This window comes from Acomys minous (assembly GCF_964271855.1).
Source record: "Acomys minous genome assembly, chromosome: 18".
Classification (NCBI taxonomy): Eukaryota; Metazoa; Chordata; class Mammalia; order Rodentia; family Muridae; genus Acomys; species Acomys minous.
Window position 1 is genome coordinate 3,352,484 of NC_140501.1, and position 21,261 is coordinate 3,373,744.

General features: G+C 51.0%; 1 protein-coding gene across 5 annotated transcripts in view; it reads right to left on the bottom strand.

Annotated features, from left to right (window-relative positions):
• FARP1 (FERM, ARH/RhoGEF and pleckstrin domain protein 1) overlaps positions 1–14,679 on the bottom strand; it is a 240,551-nt gene extending 225,872 nt beyond the window's left edge. The window contains exon 1 of one of the 5 annotated variants that reach the window (XM_084767089.1): positions 14,478–14,679. The gene's annotated coding sequence lies outside the window, so the exon portion shown is untranslated. Of the gene's footprint in view, positions 1–13,411; positions 13,544–13,889; positions 14,359–14,477 lie in introns of those variants that run through there. The other 4 variants (XM_084767093.1, XM_084767091.1, XM_084767088.1 and 1 more) reach the window with 4 other exon arrangements.
• Positions 14,680–21,261: the final 6,582 nt, after the last annotated feature.

Genomic DNA, 21,261 nt, shown 5'->3' on the forward strand with positions numbered 1-21,261 from the left:
GTTTTTATGTACTGAGATCCAGGCCAGTCAAGGCTACACAGTAAGACCTTGTCTCAAAAAACATGAAACAAACTAAATAAATAATAAAAACAAATACACTGATCACAAAGACTTCACCAACAAGCCACTTGGGAGGCATGGGTCGGACTTCAGTACAGAGTAGACTCCAATTTAAAATATGGGCGGGAACTGCCCAGAAAATGAAAAACATATCTTCACGGGACCACGGGACCTTTCACAGGGCTGAAGGCGCAGACACATCCAGGATTCCTCAGGCAGCTAGAAGCCAGTTCCCACCGATCGATCGCACCGACTGGCAACATGGCTGTCCTGTGATCAAGCACACTGTGGCAACGGCAGCTTAGGACTCCCAAGTCTAGCTCATGGTGTCACAACAGTTCCTATGACGGCTTCATGGGGGACACTACTGCACCGCAAGCTGCGATCCGCGCTGTGGTAAAGCACCGCCCTGACCAGGGAGCCCCTTTGAGGTTCCCTGGTAAAAGTTCTCACAGCCCAAGCTGACATCTTTATTGCAAACATCTGAGGGAGGACTGCTGAGCAAAAGCCACTCCCAGAGCCCCAACCCGCAAGTCCTACAAAAGGCTCTTTACTGCTGCCTCCAACCACTGAATGTGTTGCAGGGCCCTGAGCCACAACGCCCACGTCCACGCCTCAGCGCTTTTCTCCATGGCTACCCGACCTTACAGCTCTCTGAAATTTGATTAGCACTGAAATCTTACATAGGAACTTACCACGTCAGTGCTGACCTGGACTCCCCTAAGCGCCCTCAGGACTGACCTGTTCACATGCACTTCCTGCACACAGGGTTACAGACAGGCCTGTCTCTGCATACCACTGCCCTTACGACCCGCCCTGCAGCCAACAAGTGGCTCCTCCCGTAGGCTTCTCCACTACACAGGCCAATAAGCTAAGTCATCCCTCCAGGGAAGCCCCCTTTCTTCTTTTCTCTGAACCTTTAGTTTTAAAAATAACCCAGAGGCAGGCAGATCTCTGTGAGTTCAAGCTAGCCTGGTCTATAGAGCTAGGTCTAGGACAGCCAGGGCTACATAAAGAAGACTTGCCTTGAAAAACCTAAATAAATAATCAACTAGCCAGCCATCTTAAGATATTACCACACACCAGAGAAACTGAGTAAAAAGCTGACAACACTAAACGCTGGCAAAGCGCGGATAAATGCACTCACGACACCAACACTACCCCTATGTGAGAACTTGCGTCACGGTAGCTCTGCGTTCACACGTGACAAACTCAGAACGGCCCAAGTGAAAACAACCCCATGTCCTTTCACGGGTGGATGGCCAGGTACACTGCAGTGCTCCACATAATGACCACTGCTCAGGAAGAAGTCCCTCCGAGACATCGTGCCAGTTCGGAGAGGCCAGCCTCACAGGGCTAGGCCGTGACTTACTGCAAGGCATCCTGGTGATGACCAAACTACAGTGAGCGTGGAGGTAACTGTTCAAGGGACGACAGGGACAGCACAAGGGACAGTTCAGAAGAGGTGGAAACAGCCCGTACCTGGCTGTGGAGTATCTGACAGTTCCAGGCATGTGGTAAAGCACAGTGCTGTATACTTAATGGGGAAAAGCCACTTTGATATTGATATAAATAGTCCACATTAATTTTTAATATATATAGTATATATATACACAGACTTTTAGATACACACATTTTTTTTTAAAATCCTCTGCAAGCGCCAGGCATGGTGGTACATGTCTTTAATCACAGCACTCAGGAGGCAGAGGCAGGTGGATCTCTTTAGTTCAAGGCCAGCCTAGTCTATAAAGTGAGTCCAGGACATCCAAGGCTACATAGAGAAACCCTGTCTCAAAAAACCTTTTTACAAAAAAAAAAAAAAAAAAAAAAGCCACTAGGCCATCTTTGTAGCCCTTACATATACTTTTTAAGGCAGGGGAGTGGTTGGTTGGCAGGCTTGGTTGGTTTTTGGTTTTGTGTTTTCAAGGTTTCTCTGTGTAGTCTGGGCTGTCCTGGACTCGATGTGTAGACCAGGTTGGTCTTGAATTCAGAGATCCACCTGCCTCTGCCTCCCGAGTACTGGGATTACAGGCGTGCGCCACTATGCCAGGCTGGTTGGCAGTTTTTTAAGACTATGTCAACCTAGCCAGCCAGGAACTCTCTGGACCAAACCAGCCTCAAACTCATAGAGGTCTGCCTGCCTCTGCCTCCCAAATGCTAAGATTAAAGGCATGTACAACCACACCTGACTCTAATTTCTTTCCTAGAAGTAATTTCAGTCTACTTCTGCCTTAAAGAGAAATGTGTCCACTTCTTAAAATCACCTTCAGAGCTTAAGGCTCGCTTGACTTTCAAATCTTTTCTTTTTAAAGTGCTGTCTAAAAAAATAAAATAAAATAAAGTGCTGTTTCTATGAACCTTCATAAGCAAGTATTTAAGTTATTTAAATCCATCATTTGTACCTCAGGATTCCCTCACCTTGCTAGCTAACGATTACCACTTGTCATCTTACTCCAGAGACAGGAACTCCTGCTGCATCCATGAGCACTCTTCCTAGAGGCCAACGTTGGTAAGGAACCTGGATGCCAGAGCTGAGATGTACACCACCAGAGTGCATGAGTGCATGCCTGGCTTACGTGAGAACGTGTGTACACATGCACAAACACACACAGACACACACACACACAAATGCACACACAAATGCACACACACATATACACACACATATACCCACGCATACATACACACACACACACACACACACACACACACACACACACACACACACACAACTTTTCTGTCTGCTTTATTCACGGAGACTAGCGAGCATCACCTCCGGCATAGTGTCCCAACCTTTCCAATAGTGTCCCTTGCACTGCTTGCTATTTGTGAAGAGTCCTGAAGTCTAAGGTGTTGGGATTAGCAGGTTACTTGTGAACCCACCATAAGACTTACATTAATCAACCAAAGTACCAGAAATCTTTGGCTGAAGTTGAGACAAGGCTGGCTCCTGACATCCGGGAACTGGCAGGCGAAGCAAAGTCAGATGCAGGGGAGTAGCTGTGCACAGCGACAGCGGTTTTCCTGGACCCTGAACTCTGCACAAGGCTCTCCAAGTGAGCTGCATCGCTAGCCCATATGCCTGCGTTCTTGAACAGTGTCCTCCGAGGTGTGCCAAAGGAAGTCAGAAAGCGGTATCACCTAGGCCAGGACTTGATGGATGGCCGGCCAAGTCTTGGATGTGCCAAACAGAGTATCTCTCCTGTCAACACACTGGAATTATCACACAACAGCCCTGCTCACGGGAGGCCTGAGAGAAGCAACAGCTTCAGTCACTGGCACTTGTGACAGATGAAGGCAGCAGGGCAGGGGACGGGCCTCACCACGTGGCAGTGTGCACAGTTCGCCTTCCCAGGACTCCCAGGGTTGCAGGCAGCTACACTGCACACTCCACTGCCTCCTAGATGCCCAGGGACACTCTGCGGCCACCCTGAGCAAGTGCTGACGCTTCCCTGTCCTCAACAGGTGTGTTTGAACAAGAGGAGGAAGAACATTGCTATTTGGACAATATGTTACAAATGACAAATGACTTATGACACGCCTCATACGGGGTATCAGGTCAGAAGTGAAGTACCTGAGCAACCAGGTAAGGTGGCGCAAACCTGTGACCCCAGCACTTAGCGGGCAGAGACAGGAGGCCAGGAAGGCTGACAAGACCAGGCTCAGCGACACAGAAAGTTTGAAGCCAGAACACGCTACATGAGACCAAAATGAATGAATGAATGAGTGAATGAATGAAGTCAAGCACTGATGAGCTCACGAACTTCCCCAGCTTCAGCAAGTCCCTAGCAGTTTGTGGAAAGACCCCTGCGAACCCATCCTCTGCTGTCTCTTTTGTTTTTTCCCTAGGCATTGTGTCTGTCTGTCTGTCTGTCTGTCTGTCTGTCTGTCTTGAGAAGCAACTACCGCCAGGGCAGGGCTGGGATCTGCTCATCTCCACAACTTCCCGCACACATCATTGTACAGCCACTCCCAAAGTGCAGAGGCACCCCACGCCAAGAGCGCGCACAGCTGGCTAGTCCTGAGAGGATGGGAAGGACGGGGGTTCGAATGCAGTTATGGAATCTTAATCCCAGCAGGATGGGATGGTTTCTTAAGAGGGCTGTGGAAACACAAGGGAGCTGGACAGATGGCCCAGGAGTTGAGAGCATTTGCTGCTTCTGCAGAGGACCTAAGTTCAGTTCCTGGCACCCACATCAGGAGGCTCACATCAGCCTGTAACTCCAGCTCCAGAGAAACACCCTTATTGACATCTGTGGGCAACTGCATGTATAGGAGGACACGGACACGCACTCACATACACATACACACACACCTATATGCACACTCACGTGTGCACACACACATGCTACACACACTCACATATACACATACACACACAAATAAAAATAAACCCTAAACAAAAGAAGCTGATGTCCAGGAAAAAGCAAAGGCCATATGGAACCTGGCTGCCTCCACCTCCCCAATGCAGGCATTACAAGCACATGTCACCATGCCTATCTTTAGCTATGTTCTAAAGACCAAACCTAGACACTTAGGCTTGTATGTCGAGCTCTTTACCCAATGAGTATCTCCTCAGACCCTTAAGGGGTTTTGTTTGCTGCTGGTGCTGGTGCTGCTGGTGCTGCTGGTAGTGGTGCTGACTTTTTGGTGATGTTGAGGATCTAACAGGGCATCACACAAGCTAGGAAAACGTTCTACCACTGAGGTATGTCCCCAGACACCTCAACTGCTTTTTATGAAAGGCTGTATTAATTAAACAAAAAGATAAGAATACTATTAATCTACATTCTGCAACTGTCTGCACACATGGTTTTTATCTGCAGCTGTCGCTAAACTTCCCTCTCGGGAGAAGACTCAAGCAACATTTACCGCGCCTCCTAGGGTCACAATTCCACCAAAGTACACCCTGAAAAAGCACAGGTGAGGGCTACCTACAGGGTGCTGACACTCCTCCCCGCAGGGATAAGGGATTGCCACAGGCACAGATGGAGTGCCTCTCTCCTAACCCTTCCTGGGCTCTATACTCTAGCCCCTCCTCCGAGACCCTACACAAGTAGGGCAGCACTCCACACAACAGGTGTTAGGTGCACTGGCTGTATCCTCAAATGAACATCCTGCGACCCTCCCCCACCTCCTATGATTTGGGAGTGGAAAGTTTTAGTGTCTTTAAAAACTCAGTCATGTTATGTAAACATGTTTTTGTTTTAATCCCAGGAGTGGGACATGGGGCCGATTCAGACTGTCCACAGCGCAGGCTCTGAGAGGGGGCTGTTTGCCAGCTGTAGATAGTTTTAATTCTGAGGGCTCTGGAAAGGGAATAAACGTTAGAGCCCAGAGAGAGAGACTGGGGGGTGGGGGAGGGGGCAGCTCCGAGGAAGAAGGATGATGGTGCCCACCCTACACCCCCCATGCCCTCCCACCCCACCCGCTGCTGCTCCTGTTGTTGAGGTTTGATGAGAAGCCGGGAGATAATCCTGAAATGAAGAACGGACTTGCCCCACGGAACCCAACAACCTTAACCAGCAGGAAGTAGCTAAAGAGAACTCCACCCCTCTAGCCTTCTCTCTCCCCTACCAAGTGCTGAAGGGTCGGGATGGAGGGGAGGTAGAGGCATAAGAAACCACGACTAAAACAGAGTAAAAGTTATCACCCACAATGAGTGGGTATGAAGAGAGCCCAGCTGCAATGATTTTCTGCAAGTGATTACAAGCCGAACACTCTAAGATGGAGGTTGTTTGGCTTAGAACAGAGGTTCTCAACCTGTGGGTCTCAACACCCCCCCCCCCGGTCAAATATCAGATGTTTATATTATTATTATTATTATTATTATTATTATTATTATTATTATTATTATTAATAACAATAGCAAAATTACAGTTACGAAGTAGCAATGAAATAATGTGATGGCTTGGGGACCACTGCAACATGAGGAACTGTGTTCAAGTGTCACAGCGTTAGCAGGCCGAGAACCCTCTGCCCTCTAAGCTTTAGAGGGCACTCTTAGAAAGCAGCAATTCATTTTCATGGAAAGAGAGTCAGGTTCTCACTATGTCACCTCTCGTCACAAATTCAGTAAGATCATCGCCTCATTTAGGTAACTTTTTAAGCCGGGGAAAGCATCCTGAAGGAGGAGGTGCTTATGTGAGCTCACAGTTTGAGGGGATACAGTCCACCCTGGTAACAGGTGACTCCACAGTGGCAGGAAATCTCCTTACACCTTGGCAAAAGCAGAAAGCAGACAGCCGACAGGAAGTGGGACCAACCACAAGAGCCAACTTCCTCCAGCATGGCCTCACCTCTAGAATCTGACGCTGGAGAACTGAGGCGCTGGAGAGATACAAAGGAGAACATATCAGCCCCAGACAAATGTCCTCTCAAACTCCTGAACCTCGAAAGCCTCTGTCCGTGTGAATGCTATCCCAGGTGAAAGAAACGGCAGGCACCACCTTCCTCCAGGTCACTTCCCAGACGAAGGGCAGCAAGGTCACCACCAAAAGAGGTCATATTCAAGGATATTTAGCCACGTGGGTTTTTTTTTTTTTTAAATACATCTTCAAATAGTCCTTAAAAGCAGTTTGCTCTTCAGAGTGACTTGACATCTCCATCGTCCTGTTACTTTTCCTGTTGCTGTGACAAAATCTTTCAACAAACACTTAAGGGGAAGGGGGGGGGGCTTATTTCAGCTCACAGTTCAGAGGAGCCGCCCAAAAAGGAGCCGCCCGAGGAGGAGCCGCCTGAGGAGGAGGAGCCGCCCGAGGAGTCGGGGCAGCATAAGCCTACCTCCGCGCTGTGCGTGGGGTTCCCTCAAGCCCACGGTGAGGAAGCAGACAGCGGTGACCACCAGCTGCTACCAGCGCCTCCCTCCCTCCCCCATACTGCCCAGGGAAAGGCAGCGCCCACAGTGGGCGGGTCCTTCCTGCCTCAGGTAACCCGATAAGCATAATCCTCCAAAGCAGAGATCTCACCAGACTGACACCTGAGACTAACTGCCTCACTTCCGGAATCACTTTTCCACAAAAAAAGTAGGTAGAAAACAGTTTACTCAAAGATAAGCGTTAAATAGCAGTCGAGAGGTCAATTCTTTCAGTGACGCTTTGCATGGTCATCCTCCTGACAAAGCCCAACTCAGGGAGCAACTGAGAGTAAATAAACGCATCGTTTAGTACAATTACTATTCCCTAATAAACCAGGCACGGCTGCACAGAGCCCAGAGGAGTCTACAAGGCCTTACAGGCCCTGGCTCCATCCTGTGGCTGGTCTGCTGTCTACACCACAATATGGCTGCTGTGGCTACAGACACCCCATCTAGCCTTGGAGGCTCTTTTTGAACATTCCCAGATGCTGGGGACTTCTGGGAAGGAATGTTCTGGGCAACAAAGGAGCTTCAAGAGCCTGAGCCACCCGCTGCTGATCCAACAACACCAAAGTGACAGTGCAAGTTGCAGGAGCCATCAGCTACAACAGCTAATTAGGCTGCAGCTTCTAGTTAACCCAGTGGTAACAAGCCCAAGGGCAAACCCCAACAGGCTAGGAATGGCACAGAAAGGCCCTCCTCCTTAAAGTTACAGGACACTCCGAAGTGGGAGCCTCTATCTGATAGGTTAAAGATCTCCTCAGGTATAGTCTGCCCCTTGCATAGGGCATTGGTAAGGGTTCCCATGGAGTTTGCCGCCCAACAAGACAAAGAGAGAAGGTGGGGCCTGCTAAGGGCAAGTCAAGCAACTACTCCAAGTTCAGGCACATTTGATGGCACCGTCCTGTTCCACAGATTCCCAGTCTAATGAATCCATGTCTATCGTGTATATGAGACAGACAGGACATTCGAGGGTTAGGAGGGCATTTCCTCCTGGCCTCATACTTACCTGACCTAGAGACTGCTGTTCAGCCGCAGATACCCAGCGCACCTCACTGCTGATGGTCCCGTGGTTAGCCCATGAGCTCCTCTAGGGAAGGACCCATGTTCAGTTCCCAGCACCCCCACTGGGATGATCACAACTGCTTAAGTCCAGTTCTGGAAGCATCTGACACCTCTGGCCTCCGTGGGCACCTGCACTCACGTGCACACACAGACCTGCAAATCATTTTTTCTTCTTCTTGGGTTTTGTAGCTTTTTTGTTGTTGTTGTTGTTGTTGTTTTGGTTTTTGTCTTGGTTTGGTTTTGGTTTTTTGACACTTGGTTTCATTTTTGGTGTTTCTGTTTGTTCGAGACAGGGTCTCCAATATAACCTTGGCTGTCCTGGAACTCACTACGCAGACCAGGCTAGCCTTGAACTCACAGAGCTCTGCCTGCCTCTGTCTCCAGAGCACTGGGATTAAAAGTGTGCGCCAACATGCTGGGCAGCAAGCGAGCTTTTAAAAATAGAATGCTAATGCTTGCTTTTGCCCAGGATTCCAGTTTATTCTTGTTCTTAATTGATTTCAAAATGACTTCTCATAATCCTCCATCTGTGAAACAACACAACCTAATCTGAATCCTTTTTTTTAAAAAATCTGTTTACTTGACTGTAATATTAACCACCAATTTATCTCTATTTTCAAAATAAGTAGGGTTGGTTTTTTTTCCCCATCTCCACTCTCTCCAAGTGAACTTATTTAGGAAAGAACAAAACTGTCCCACGAAATATGACAGCCAGAGCAGAGCCACCGAACCCCTTCCTTGCACACAGGAACTGCTATTTTCCCAAAGCTGAATACATTTCCTGACCATTAGTGCATCCACAATCAAACTGTGTAAAATGTCTGGCTAAGAATGTCAGTTCTTCGAGAGACACCAGCAAAAAGTGAAGAGTGGCTAGCTACATGAGCCGCAGGTAACGGCTCTCGCTGCCAAACTTACCAGCTCACATGGCAGATGGGGAGAATTGACTCCTGTCATGTCACACTGTACCAGTGTGTGCACACACGCATACACACATGCATACACACACACATACACACACACCCCTAGTACAACAAAAATACAATAAGCAACTAAAAGGCGTTGAGGATAAAATACATGAACAGATGAAAATATTCACAGGACGCAGACCCAAAGGATACGTATCCAGAGCTGTAGAAAGTCACAGCTGTAAGCAAGGTAGTCGTGACAAGTAGGACAGACCCCTGAGAGAACACAGGGCAGCTCAACACACACCTTATGAGCCTGGCACAAACAGTGAACACATACTGCCACACCACACAAAGACCTGTCTACAGACGTTCATGAACACCAAACTCAAAAACAAGGTGGTGGCCAAAGATAGATCGTGATACCAGATCCTGGTATTACAGCCCAAGTACTGTAAGGATCACCAAGCAGCAGACAGGAACAGCTAAGAAAGAACAGGAAGAGGAGAAAGCAGGCAGGAATAAATAGAAAGAAAAAAAAAGAGAGAGAGAAGACCCAGCCCCACGGCAGTGAAAGTACAGAGGCAGAGAAGAAAGCTAGGCCATTCACAAATGTCAAGCAGCAGGTTGGCCAGAGTAACACGGACCACCACGGAGCAGTCCAAGTCTGGATAATCCATCCTCTGAAACAAAGGTATTTAAGGAGTTCAGAAAGGGAGGTCACTGAGGACAGCCGCACTGAAGGAACTCTATGAGGCTGCGCTCCCAGAAGCCGCTGTGTACAAGGCGGCCAGAGCACAGCGGCCTCATCCAGGCAGGAACCAGAGGAAACAGCAGAGACTCAGTCAGGGAAGCTCCCAAGAGAGAGGGCAGGTTAAAGGACAGCAGAGTATTACCACAAATATCTGCTTACCTGGTTACAGGTAAGCTTTATTTTCTCTGCATTTCCACTGCACTGTTTTTATGTACATGTAAAAGATGAGTATGTCAGCCAGCTTTAAGGACCAGATTGTTCAATTACAAAGAAATAAATATGAAGTCAAAATCAAATTCGCATATCCCCAGAACTGCAATCTATCACTAAGATAAAATTCCCCATTAAAATTTTAAAAAATTAATTAATAAAAAAAAGGCAGAGAGTAATTTAAAAGGGCATTAAAAGCTAGGCATGTTTACTTACTCGCAAATATTTATCAAGGGTTTTCTATGTTCCAGGCTCTAGCCTAGATCCAGAAATAACAAGGTGCGAAGGAAAAACTGAACACACCACACTACTTAAGACTTGTGACTCTTTCTTTGAAGTTGATAGTAAATCATCACCCTTAGGAGAAGTGTTTCTCCAAAAGGCTTCAAGCAAAACAAAGTGATGATCGCCATACTGAGCTTATCAAAAATAACAGCATTCTTTAAAGGCAACCTAGCCGGGCCTGTGGCGTTCTTGCTTTAGTGTATGCACAAGCTTAACACATAAAATTAAATCTGTGTAAATGATGGACCCTACATTAATTCTCCTTTTATTTCAAAAGTCGGAAGCTCACCATGTTTAAACAATGTATCAATCACCCACTTTGTTCCAAGGATCCCTTCCAAAACATTTCTACTGACTCAAGCCAGGGGAAAAATATCCCCACGACAAGTCCGTTTCTCTCCATTGATTTAAAAACAAAAGCAGCCATTGGTGTAAGTGGGTGGGGAAGTTAGACTCGGCAGTAATCTTAATGGAAACCATTTGGCTCTTACCTTTGCCACATGGAAGTGGTTAAGGAGAAGGCCAGAGGCCTACAGTCAAGTAATGCCTCTGCAGCAACATCAGCCACTACAGGGCAAGAAAAAGCGGTTCCACCACTTACGTTCAAGAGCCCACTGGGATAGGGCTCACGCTCTCCCCCCCCCCCAGTGTGTGTGTGTGTGTGTGTGTGTGTGTGTGTGTGTGTGTGTGTGTGTTGTGTAATCCAGGCTAGTTTCAAACTTTATGCAAGTATAACCCAGGATGACCTTGAACGCCTGATCCTCAGAGTGCCAACATTACAGGCACATGCCACCACACCTGGTTCCCTGGAGTGTGGGGACGGACAGACAGATCCCAGGATGGACACTTCACCATGTAAACGTACAGCTCCTTTCCATCAAAAGTACCAAACCACGGGAGAAACAAAGCCAGAAGGCTGGCAGCCCCTGGAACGGCCTCCTCTCCCAGGCAAGGCCACCAACACAGGGAGTGCCTGCCGCCCAGAAGCAAGGACTCTGAGGACTGTGTCACAGGGCTGAGGGGACGGGTTTTGTTTTGTTTTGGTTTTTGGTTTTGGTAGCATCATCTTCTTTTAGAGAGGAAAGTGCAGTTCTCAAAACTACTAAGTGGCCTGGCATGGTGGCACATGCCTTTAATCCCAGCACTCGGGAGGCAGATGCAGATGGATCGATGTGAGTTTGAGGCTAGCCTGGTCTACAAAGCGAGTCCAGGACAGCCAAGGCTACACAGAGAAACCCTGTCTCAGGGGAAAAAATAAAAAAACTACTAAGTGATCTTCTGCAGCAGGCAAAGCCAGTTCCAAAAGGTTGCTTTAAGGTGCCCAGTGCATCACGCCAGCAAGACATGAAGCCTCCACGAAGGCACGGTCTCCTTGGTCCTCTGAGGATATTACCAGGCTGACAATATTCCCAACGTAAAACCAGCATACAAAAATTCGGCTTTTGTCTTTACTCTCTACATCTCTCCAACATCCAATCATTTTTCCATGTGAATTAAACTATTAGGTGTCCCCCCCCCACCCCTTCTGTTACTGGGATAAGAGTTAATGGTGGCCTTGAACTTCCTACATAGGCAAGGCTGGCCTTGAATTTATTTATAAGCCTTCTGATTCTGCCCCCAGAATGCTGGGATTACACGCGTGGCCCCCATACCTCTCTTCAAGATTACTTTTAAGCTCCTGTAAAGATTTTCCCCCCTTGGATAATTCCTTTAGTGGAAAAAAACGAGACAGCTGTCCCGAAACAATGAACCCAGTATCAACCGATGCCTAAAAAGACATTATCAATGTGGAAACGTGCATTACAAATAGGCACCATATGCACACCTATCTATATAGTCCTGGCACACTCAGGTGGCTGAGACAGGAGGCTCTCCAGCTAGACCAGCCAGGGACGCACTGCAAGACCCTGCCTCAAAAGGAAGTGGAGGCAATGTCTGCACTACATACCTAACTTAAGGAGGAGCCCAACTTACAGAACGGCACCCCCAAGTCAGCGGGGCGCACAGCAGTTCTGCCGCCGCCGGCACCTCATCGATGACCAAGTACCTCTAGCTTCCTGTGGGCTTGGCAGGCATCTGCTCGCTATCAGCACCACCGACTCCCCAGTAGGGCAGTCACTGCCCAATCATGCTTCTATTTATCTTACCCAGAAGCAGAGCTATTAGCCAGACATACTAAAAACACAAACGTTTTGCTGTGCTTGGAATAGGTCCAATATTAGAGTCTTGCTGCAGACCGATGCTGCAGGAATATAAAGTGAGCTGTGTGGATGCCATAGCCTCGGAAGACATGCACTGTCAGGGACCCACCCACCTGAAAAGCCAGGCCTAAGAACCCAACAAGAGCAGTGAGACTAAGGGAAGACCTTAAGGATTTAAGAAGAGCCCCACCTTATCAAAACACACACACACACACACACACACACACACACACACACACACACACACGATTTTTAAAGGCAACTCCCCACTAAAGCTTTCAGAACCCAGAGGCTTTTTTTCTTTTTCCTTTCTCCAGTCCTTGTTTAGATTTAAAAAGAAAGAAAGAAAGAAGGAAAGAAAGAAAGAAAAGGTAACGTTAGGGGAATGTTCTAAAGTGGGCTTGGCAGGTCCCCACGTGCAAAGCACACTAAACATGGCCCATCGCTGGGGTCGAGATTAGGCTCGGAAAACGCTGCCTACTGGAGGGAGGGGATGAGGTGCCCGAGGGCAGGGGCCAGGGCTAAGGGAGTCAAACGCGGGAAACTAGCAAGAAGGAAGGCTGAAACAAAAATAAACGAGACAGCCTGAGGCCACCAAACTCCCGCGAGGGGGAGGGGCGCGAGAGGCTGAGCCTGGTAAACCGTTCCAGATGAGAGGCAGTCCTCCGCTCCCACATCTCCACCAGCAAGTCTCAAACCTCGTTTCTTTGTGAGCCGTACCTCCCTTTTTTTTTTTCCGTAAGGGGACTTTACAAAATCCCCGTCAGCGGCTGGTTTCTGGGTCCCATCACGGAATCTGGTACCCCCTCCACAACCCCTAAGTATAAGGCACTCACTCACAGGAGTCCGGACGGATCACAAGGCTAAAGTTTACCGAACTTAAATCGTAAAAATGACGATCATAAGTTCTAAAATGTCACACACAAAAAAATAAGAATTATCTATATAGATATAACCTGTGCTTCCAAAGAGAAAATTTTAAAAAACAAAAAAAAACTTTGCCCTCTATGAGGCACGCAGCAAAGGGAAACAGGACCTAACTTAGGAGGGCGTGTTCCTCTTTGTCACCCACCAGGAGGCTCTCGTCGCGCGTGGGTGAGCTGCGGTGACCCGGCGGCACCGTGGCACCCGCACCATCGGCCACCTCCACGGCCCGGGGACCGACCTCCAGAGCCGAGATTGCAGCCGGAGGTCCGGAAGAGGCGTCGGGGGCGCTGTCACCAGGCTGGGTGGGATGGGAGGAAGCAGGGGGGAAGGGCGCCCGCGGAGGGGGAAGCCAAGAGGGGAACCCAGGACCTCAGAGCCCCGCAGCCCAGGTCCGCGAAGGTGGGCTCGGCGGGGGCCAGAGGAGCCCCCTGCTCCCGCTATTGTGGCGGGGCCCTGCGGCTGGCGGCTACGGGCGGGACCATTCCCGCGGACTCCGCAGGCAGCTCGGCCCGCGCCCCGGGGCTGCGGCCGGCCGCAGGGACTCGCACAAGTTGCCGCCGCGGCCGGGTCCACCCAGGCGGCCGCCCTCCGGCCGCGGTCATTGTTCGCCGCACGCCTCCTACCTCGGCGGCTCCGGCGGCTCCGGGTCCCGGTTGCGCGCTGCGGGCTGCGGGGCTGGCGAGGGCGCGGCGGCGAGCGAGGGGTCCCCGCGGGAGGCGGGCGCGCGAGCTAGGCAGGCTGCGGCCGACCGAGGTCCGAGCCATCAAAGGTGGCGCGGGGCGGAGGGGAGGGCGGAGCAGGCGGGGTGGGTGGGGAGCGCGCTCCGGGTCGCCGCGGCCGCCTCGACGCCCGGCCCGAGCGCCACTCGCGTGGGGAGGAGCGGCGCAGGCAGAACGGGCGGAGGCCGCGTCCCCGCCCCGCGCCTTGGCCGAGGCTCCGTGCTCCCCGCAGCCGCTGCGCCCGCGCGGGGACTAGCCGCCTCCGAGGCCGGCGAGCGGGAAGTGCGGGCCACCGCCGCCCCTCCCTGGGCCTGGGCCGGGCCCTCGGCAGGGGGAGCCTGGGCACAGCCTGGGGACAGCGGAGAGCCACAGCCCCCTCCAGCGTCCGAGCTGTGACCTGCGCCGGCGCGCCGGCCCCGCCCCGCTCCGCCCCGGAGGCAGGTGCGCGGCGAGGTGGACCCGGGGCCGCGCCACCCCGGAGCGGTGCCTTACTTGGGCGTGCGGCCAGAGCCGGTGTCTGAGATGCGCCACCAAGCTGAGCGCGGGAAGAAGCGCCACCGCGGTAGCGAAGAGCGGAATACGGAGGGCTGGAGACCCGCGCACCCGAGGCGCGGACGGCAGCTGGCGGGAGATCCGTGGCTCTGATTCCGCAGGTTGCGTTTGGATGCCCGACAGAGGGCTACCTCGTCGTGTTCGGAAAGGTTTTTGCAGAAACCCACGAACCTCCGCCCCCTCCGGGCCACGCTCGCAGCTTCCGGCACCACCCTAAACTGCGCGGGATTGAATCCCAGAGGCGCAGGTGCCACCTCTGATGCTGCCTAGGCGCAGCGTCCACCACCTGAAGGAATCCCACGACACCGCCCACCCCCACCACTCCCTGGCCAGGGACAGCAGAATGTCCCGAGAGGTGGGCGAGGTTTAGGGTGGCTTGCAGGTTTTTGAGCCCTTTCGTTTTTCCAGGTCTTGGTGATATAGTGGGAAGATTCAGGACAGAGAAGGCCCAGGATCCCAAGTGACATTCAATCACTGTCCCCACCCACCAGGTGCCATTTTTCCTTCATCCTTCTTCCTCTGGCCTTGTCCTTTATATGGAACACAGGAAAGCCTTGTTCTGCTAAACCCAGAGGCTAGTGTGCCCCGCCCCTAGAGCTCAGAATCCGGTCACTTTGAGCCCTGGAGGAGTTCACTGACCTCAAGCCCAGGGGACACATTTTAACGGGGAGAAGCGACAACTGAACTTAACCGAATGGAAATTGTCCCGGTGGGGTGGGAAGGCCTGCGTCAAGAAAGCTTGGTTACTAGAGAGAGGTGGCTGTAAGCTGGTTCATCATGGGAGAATCATGGCTGGGTTGGAGGCTGGCTCTGTGGCCAAACTGTGTGTGGCTTTACAAGTCTGAGTGAGCTGTTTCCAGCCAGTCATTTTCTTAAGTGTAGTGGTCGAACCACCACCAGCAGCAGCGTTCAATTTTAAGGAATGGAAATTCCTTCTCATGAAGAGTCACTCTCCTCGAGTAGCCCAGGCTGGTCCTGGTGCCTCCACCACTCATGCACTGTAACCCAGGCTGGTCCTCATGCCTCTACCTCTCATGCACTGTAGCCCAGGCTGGTCCTCATGCCTCTTCCTCTCATGCATTGTAGCCCAGGCTGGTCCTCATGCCTCTTCCTCTCATGCATTGTAGCCCAGGCTGGTCCTCATGTCTCTTACCTCTCAGTCTTCCTCTCATGCACTGTAGCCCAGGCTGGTCCTCATGCCTCTGCCTCTCATGCACTGTAGCCCAGGCTGGTCCTCATGCCTCTGCCTCTCATGCACTGTAGCCCAGGCTGGTCCTCATGCCTCTTCCTCTCATGCACTGTAGCCCAGGCTGGTCCTCATGCCTCTGCCTCTCATGCACTGTAGCCCAGGCTGGTCCTCATGCCTCTGCCTCTCATGCACTGTAGCCCAGGCTGGTCCTCATGCCTCTTCCTCTCATGCACTGTAGCCCAGGCTGGTCCTCATGCCTCTTCCTCTCATGCACTGTAGCCCAGGCTGGTCCTCATGCCTCTGCCTCTCATGCATTGTAGCCCAGGCTGGTCCTCATGCCTCTGCCTCTCATGCACTGTAGCCCAGGCTGGTCCTCATGCCTCTTCCTCTCATGCACTGTAGCCCAGGCTGGTCCTCATGCCTCTGCCTCTCAATCTACCTCTCATGCACTGTAGCCCAGGCTGGTCCTCATGCCTCTTCCTCTCATGCACTGTAGCCCAGGCTGGTCCTCATGCCTCTGCCTCTCAATCTACCTCTCATGCACTGTAGCCCAGGCTGGTCCTCATGCCTCTACCTCTCAATCTACCTCTCATGCACTGTAGCCCAGGCTGGTCCTCATGCCTCTTCCTCTCATGCACTGTAGCCCAGGCTGGTCCTCATGCCTCTGCCTCTCAGTCTTCCTCTCCCCAGTGAAGGAATGCAAACTTGAGTCTGCCGGGTCCAAGTTCTCACATCTAGGAATTACCACACCCTGGGAACCACTGTCCTGGGATAACTGACCTCCGTCCAGTTCCTGGAGTCTCTTCACAGGAACACAAAGACAGAGCCAGACTAATCCCTGAGGCTGGGGCATGACATCAGTGTGTTTAAGTTGTTGCAGGTGATTTCCAGTGTGCGGCCTGTGGTGGAAGAGTCACTGGGGAATTGTGTTCAGGTGCAGACTCTGTGTCAGCCTGTTTCTAATATTCCAGGTGATATATTCCGGTTGGCCCAGGGACTGTGTGGGCAGTAATGTGCTGTGTCCCATGACTAAAAGCAAAATAGTAGATATTACAAAAAGATAAAGAATAACATTTCCCTAGTCACCCTCATTGAAGATCGTTTTCTTTTTTTAAAGATTTTATTTATTTATTTGTTTGTTTGTTTGTTTATTATGTATGTAGTGCTCTACCTGCGTGTATGCCTGCACAACAGAAGAGGGCAGTAAATCACATTACAGATGGTTGTGAGCCACTGTGTGGGAGCTGGGAATTGAACTCAGGACCTCTGGAAGAGCAGTCAGTGCTCTCAACCTCTGAGCCGTCTCTCCAGCCTGGAGACCAACGTTTTCTACATGCAGTAGAACTGTTTAACCATTTTGTATGTCTAGGATACAGCTGGTTTGGTTCTGCTATTAGAGTTATCTATTGGGTCTGTGTATGGAGGAGTATGCATGCCACCATGCATGTATGTGGTGGTCGGAGGACAGCGTGTGGCATTTGGGAGTTGTTTCTCCTTCCACCAGGTGAGTGCCAGGGATCAACTTCTGGTCCTCAGGACTGGCACAAGCACCCTTGCTCCCTGAGCCGTAGGCTCCTGGCATGCTGTCTGGTCATCTCAACAGTAATAGGAAGGGGTGAGTGAGGTGCTCCTGAGGACCAGCATGGTATAGAGCAGAGGACTAGGAAGGGGTGAGTGAGGTGCTCCTGAGGACCAGCATGGTAAACACCAGGAGGACTAGGAAGGGGTGAGTGAGGTGACCCTGAGGACCAGCATGGTACACACCAGGAGGACTAGGAAGGGGTGAGTGAGGTGCTCCTCAGGACCTGCGTTGATACAGAGCCTGCTCTTTAGATCTGTCTCTACTACCTTGAATCACTTCTGCCTCACCTTCAGAATACAAATACCTGATGTCCTAGATTATGGGAGAAGTTATTTAGTCACCCTTTTATTAGTTTTATATTTTAAAAAGTTTCTCTGTGCCTATAATTCTAGTGCTTAGAAGGATGAGGCAGGAGGATGGTTTTCTGTGACAGATGTTTCCTGGGGCAAGACTCCACTCTCTACTGAAATGGAACAAACAAAAGTAACAACTGCACCTACATGCAACGTGTTAGGCCAAGGAGAAGTTATTGGGGTGACTGAGGAGAGTGTGGGTGAGGAGCTGGATGACCTCAGGCCAGAGTAGCTTCATTACCAAAGAGCCCAGCCCAGCACGGGCAGGTGCAGGCAGGACTGGTGGGAACAGCTCCTCCCAGCATCGCTAAAGCTTCCCCCTCCCCCATCTCCCTGCTGGAGGGAGTGTTTCAATTTGGAGGAAACTGCTCTCCAAGGATAGCAAGTCAAAGACCAGCCAGAACATCACAGTGACACCTTGTCTACACACACACACACACACACACACACACACACACACACACACACACACACACACTGGGCAGTTCTTGCAGATGACCTGAGGTCAGTTACCAGCACCCACATCAGTCACAGTCACCTTCAACCCCAGCTCTTCTGCACATACACATAAGTCTTTAGAAACAAAACCAGGTGGCGTGTGCCCTTAATCCTAGTGCTAGCGAGGCTGCAGCTGGAAGGTCCTTAGGGAACAATGCTGTGTGTGCGTGACAACATTACAGTGAGGCAGTGAAGAAAGGTTCTAAGCAACCAGACCCAGCACCCAGTGTCACGTGAGGGGGCGAGGGGGTTGGTCACCAGCTCAGTAGCTAAGAGCACTTGTGGGTCTTGCAGAATACCCAGGTTCCGTTCCCAGCATCCACATGTTGGGTCACAACTGCCTATAACTCCAGTTCCTGGGGATCCAAAACTTTCTAGCCTCCACAGGTGACAGGCATGAATGTACTATACACACATACATGCACACAAAACATCAGACTCAAAATAAATTATCTTTTAAAACGTATTGCACAAATCTTTGCTCTAAAGGTCACGTATGCTACTTTGAAGACAAGCTATTTCTCCTGCAGTTAGCACCCACTCCCTGGCCAACATGACCATTGTTTGGTCAGGGACATCTCTGGTTTAGGACCGTGCTGCTTCCCAGACCTACGTGTGTGCACTCTCAGTATCTGAGGAGCCTGCAGCCAGGCCAGGACCTCAGCAAGGAAGAGTGTCTGCCCAAAGCATCCTTGGAGGAAAGTCCTGATTTACTCCTGATACATACATACATCCTGTAGATGTCTGGTCTTCAGTGTCACTGGGTCACAGCGACTCACTGCTGTTGCAAAGAAGGTAAAGAGGTCACTTCTGTGGTTACAGCATATGTGACTGTCCTAGCCAGGGCTACTGTTGCTGTGATGAGGCGCTATGGCCGAAAGAGCAAGTTCAGGAGGAAAGGGTTTGCCTTACACTTCCACATCACAGCCCGGAAGTCAGGACAGGAACTCAAACAGGACAGGAACATGGAGGCAGGAGCTGATGCAGAGGCCATGGAGGGGGGCTACTTACTTCTTGCTCCCCATGGCTTGTTCAGCCTGCTTTCTTATAGAACCCAGGACCACCAGCCCAGGGATGACTCTACCCACAATGGGCTGGGCCCTCCCACATGAAACTAAGAAAGTGCTCTTCTGCCTGATCTTAGGGAGGCATTGGGTTCCCTCCTTCCATAAGACTTCAGCTTGGGTCAAGCTGGCATTAAACTGGCCAGGACAGTGACTTTCACTGCATTTGTTACTTCCTGCTGTGATGCCCCCAGGAGGTGACTTAAGGAAGGATGTTGACTTACAGTTTGAGGGGCGGGGCTACAGTCCATTATAGAGGGGAAAGTGGGGGGGGGGGGACCCGAGGAGGCAGGAAGGTGGTGATGAGGCTCTTCACCTTACCTCTTGCAGACATGATAGCTGACAGGAAGTTGAGCCTAGCCATCAAACCTGAAGGCCGGCCCATAGTGGCCAACTTCCTTCAGCAAAGCTTCACCTCCTAAAGATTCCAAAGGCTCACCAGCTGGGAAGCGAACATGTTAACCTACTGGGGACATTTCACATCTGCACCACAACCACCGTCTTGTGTATCACACATTCTCACGGCATGCCCTCCCTCACTAGCTGCCTTCCTGCGGTGTAGCACAGTGCCAAAGTGAGGGCTGCCTATCGGGGGTCCTCAGACAAAGAGAGGGGACTTGTCCTTCCAGGAACTCATAAGGACTTGAGAATTTAGCCTAATGGCGTTTGAGTCACGGAGCCTTGTCATGGTTCATGTGAGTGAGCCCATAGAGGGGTCACCCCAGGCGAGCCTTGAATAACTGAAGCACTAGGGGACTCAACTAAGCAAGTCCTATGTTCTTGAGACTTGTGAGATGAGAGATGCAGCTCTGCACCTCTGTGACTAGGAGTGACTTGCTTTTTGGTAGATAACTCGCACAACACAGTGTGCTAGAAGCAAGCGTGTTCAGCATCCGGAGCCTTATCACCTGAAGGAGTTATGAAGCTTCTCTGTCTAGCTGGCAGCACAGTTGGGGGCGAGGGTAGAAGTAAATTTATTTTCACAGCCAACCATGCAAGTTTCACCCCATCCTGAGGCCTTCCTGTCTATGGTGTTAGAGTTAGCACCTCCTTCATGGGCCAGGTGAAACTGAGCTGCGGAGAAAGCAAGTGAACACCTGGGGTTGGAGAGGTCAGGGATGTGGAGGCGGGGCCTCGGTTCCACTGCAGGGAGAGTTACAGACTTGAGAAGAGGAACCAATGGCAGCACAGAGCTGGGTCAGGCAAAGGTCAAGGAGAGGGCTGGAGGGTAGAAACTGGAGATCAAAGGAATGTCTGCGGGACATCTTTGTTAGGGGTCATGAAGTTACACTCCAGAGAGACTCCAGTCACCTGTCCTTCCACTCTAGAGATCGAAAACGTGGCCACAAGTCATTTACCATTCTCACACTAAGCTGCTCTTTGAAGCTGGCCAGGCTGCGACTCCTTGGGTCAACAGAGAACAGTAGAAGTGGAGCCGTGAGACCTTTATGACCAACTCAGAAAGACCATGTGGCTTCTAGCTTGTCCTCAGCACAGACTTTCTCAAAGTGGCAATGCTCCAGGGCAAAAGTCCCAGCTCTCCCTAGACTGCCATGCTCAGGCCAGCTGGAGGTGCTGCAGGCAACACTCTGAGGAGCCCACAGTTCACTTGTCTCAGCCCATGAGGCAGGATGTGGGGGAGGGAGGCGTCTCAGAGCAGCTTCACCCAATTGTTGTTGCTCCCCGAGGCTTTCCAGCCTGCCCAGCCTTAAGTATGGTTCCAGTGTATGCAGTACCACAACACTGGCAGCATCCCAGGAGTACCCTGTCCAAATTCTTACGGTGTCCTACTCACTTTCCTGTTGGCTGTGCTAAGTGAGATACCACGACCACAGCAACTTATAAAGAAATAGTGATTTGGGGGCTCATGGTTTCAGAGGGATAGAGCCTTGACAACGAAGGATGAGAGGATGACAGCAGGCAGGCAAGGCACGGGAGTAGTGGGGGCTGAGAGCTCACATCTTGACTTACAAGCATGAGGTGGAGGAAGTTTAACTGGGCATGGCAGGAGCTTTTGAAACCTCAAAGCCTACCCAAG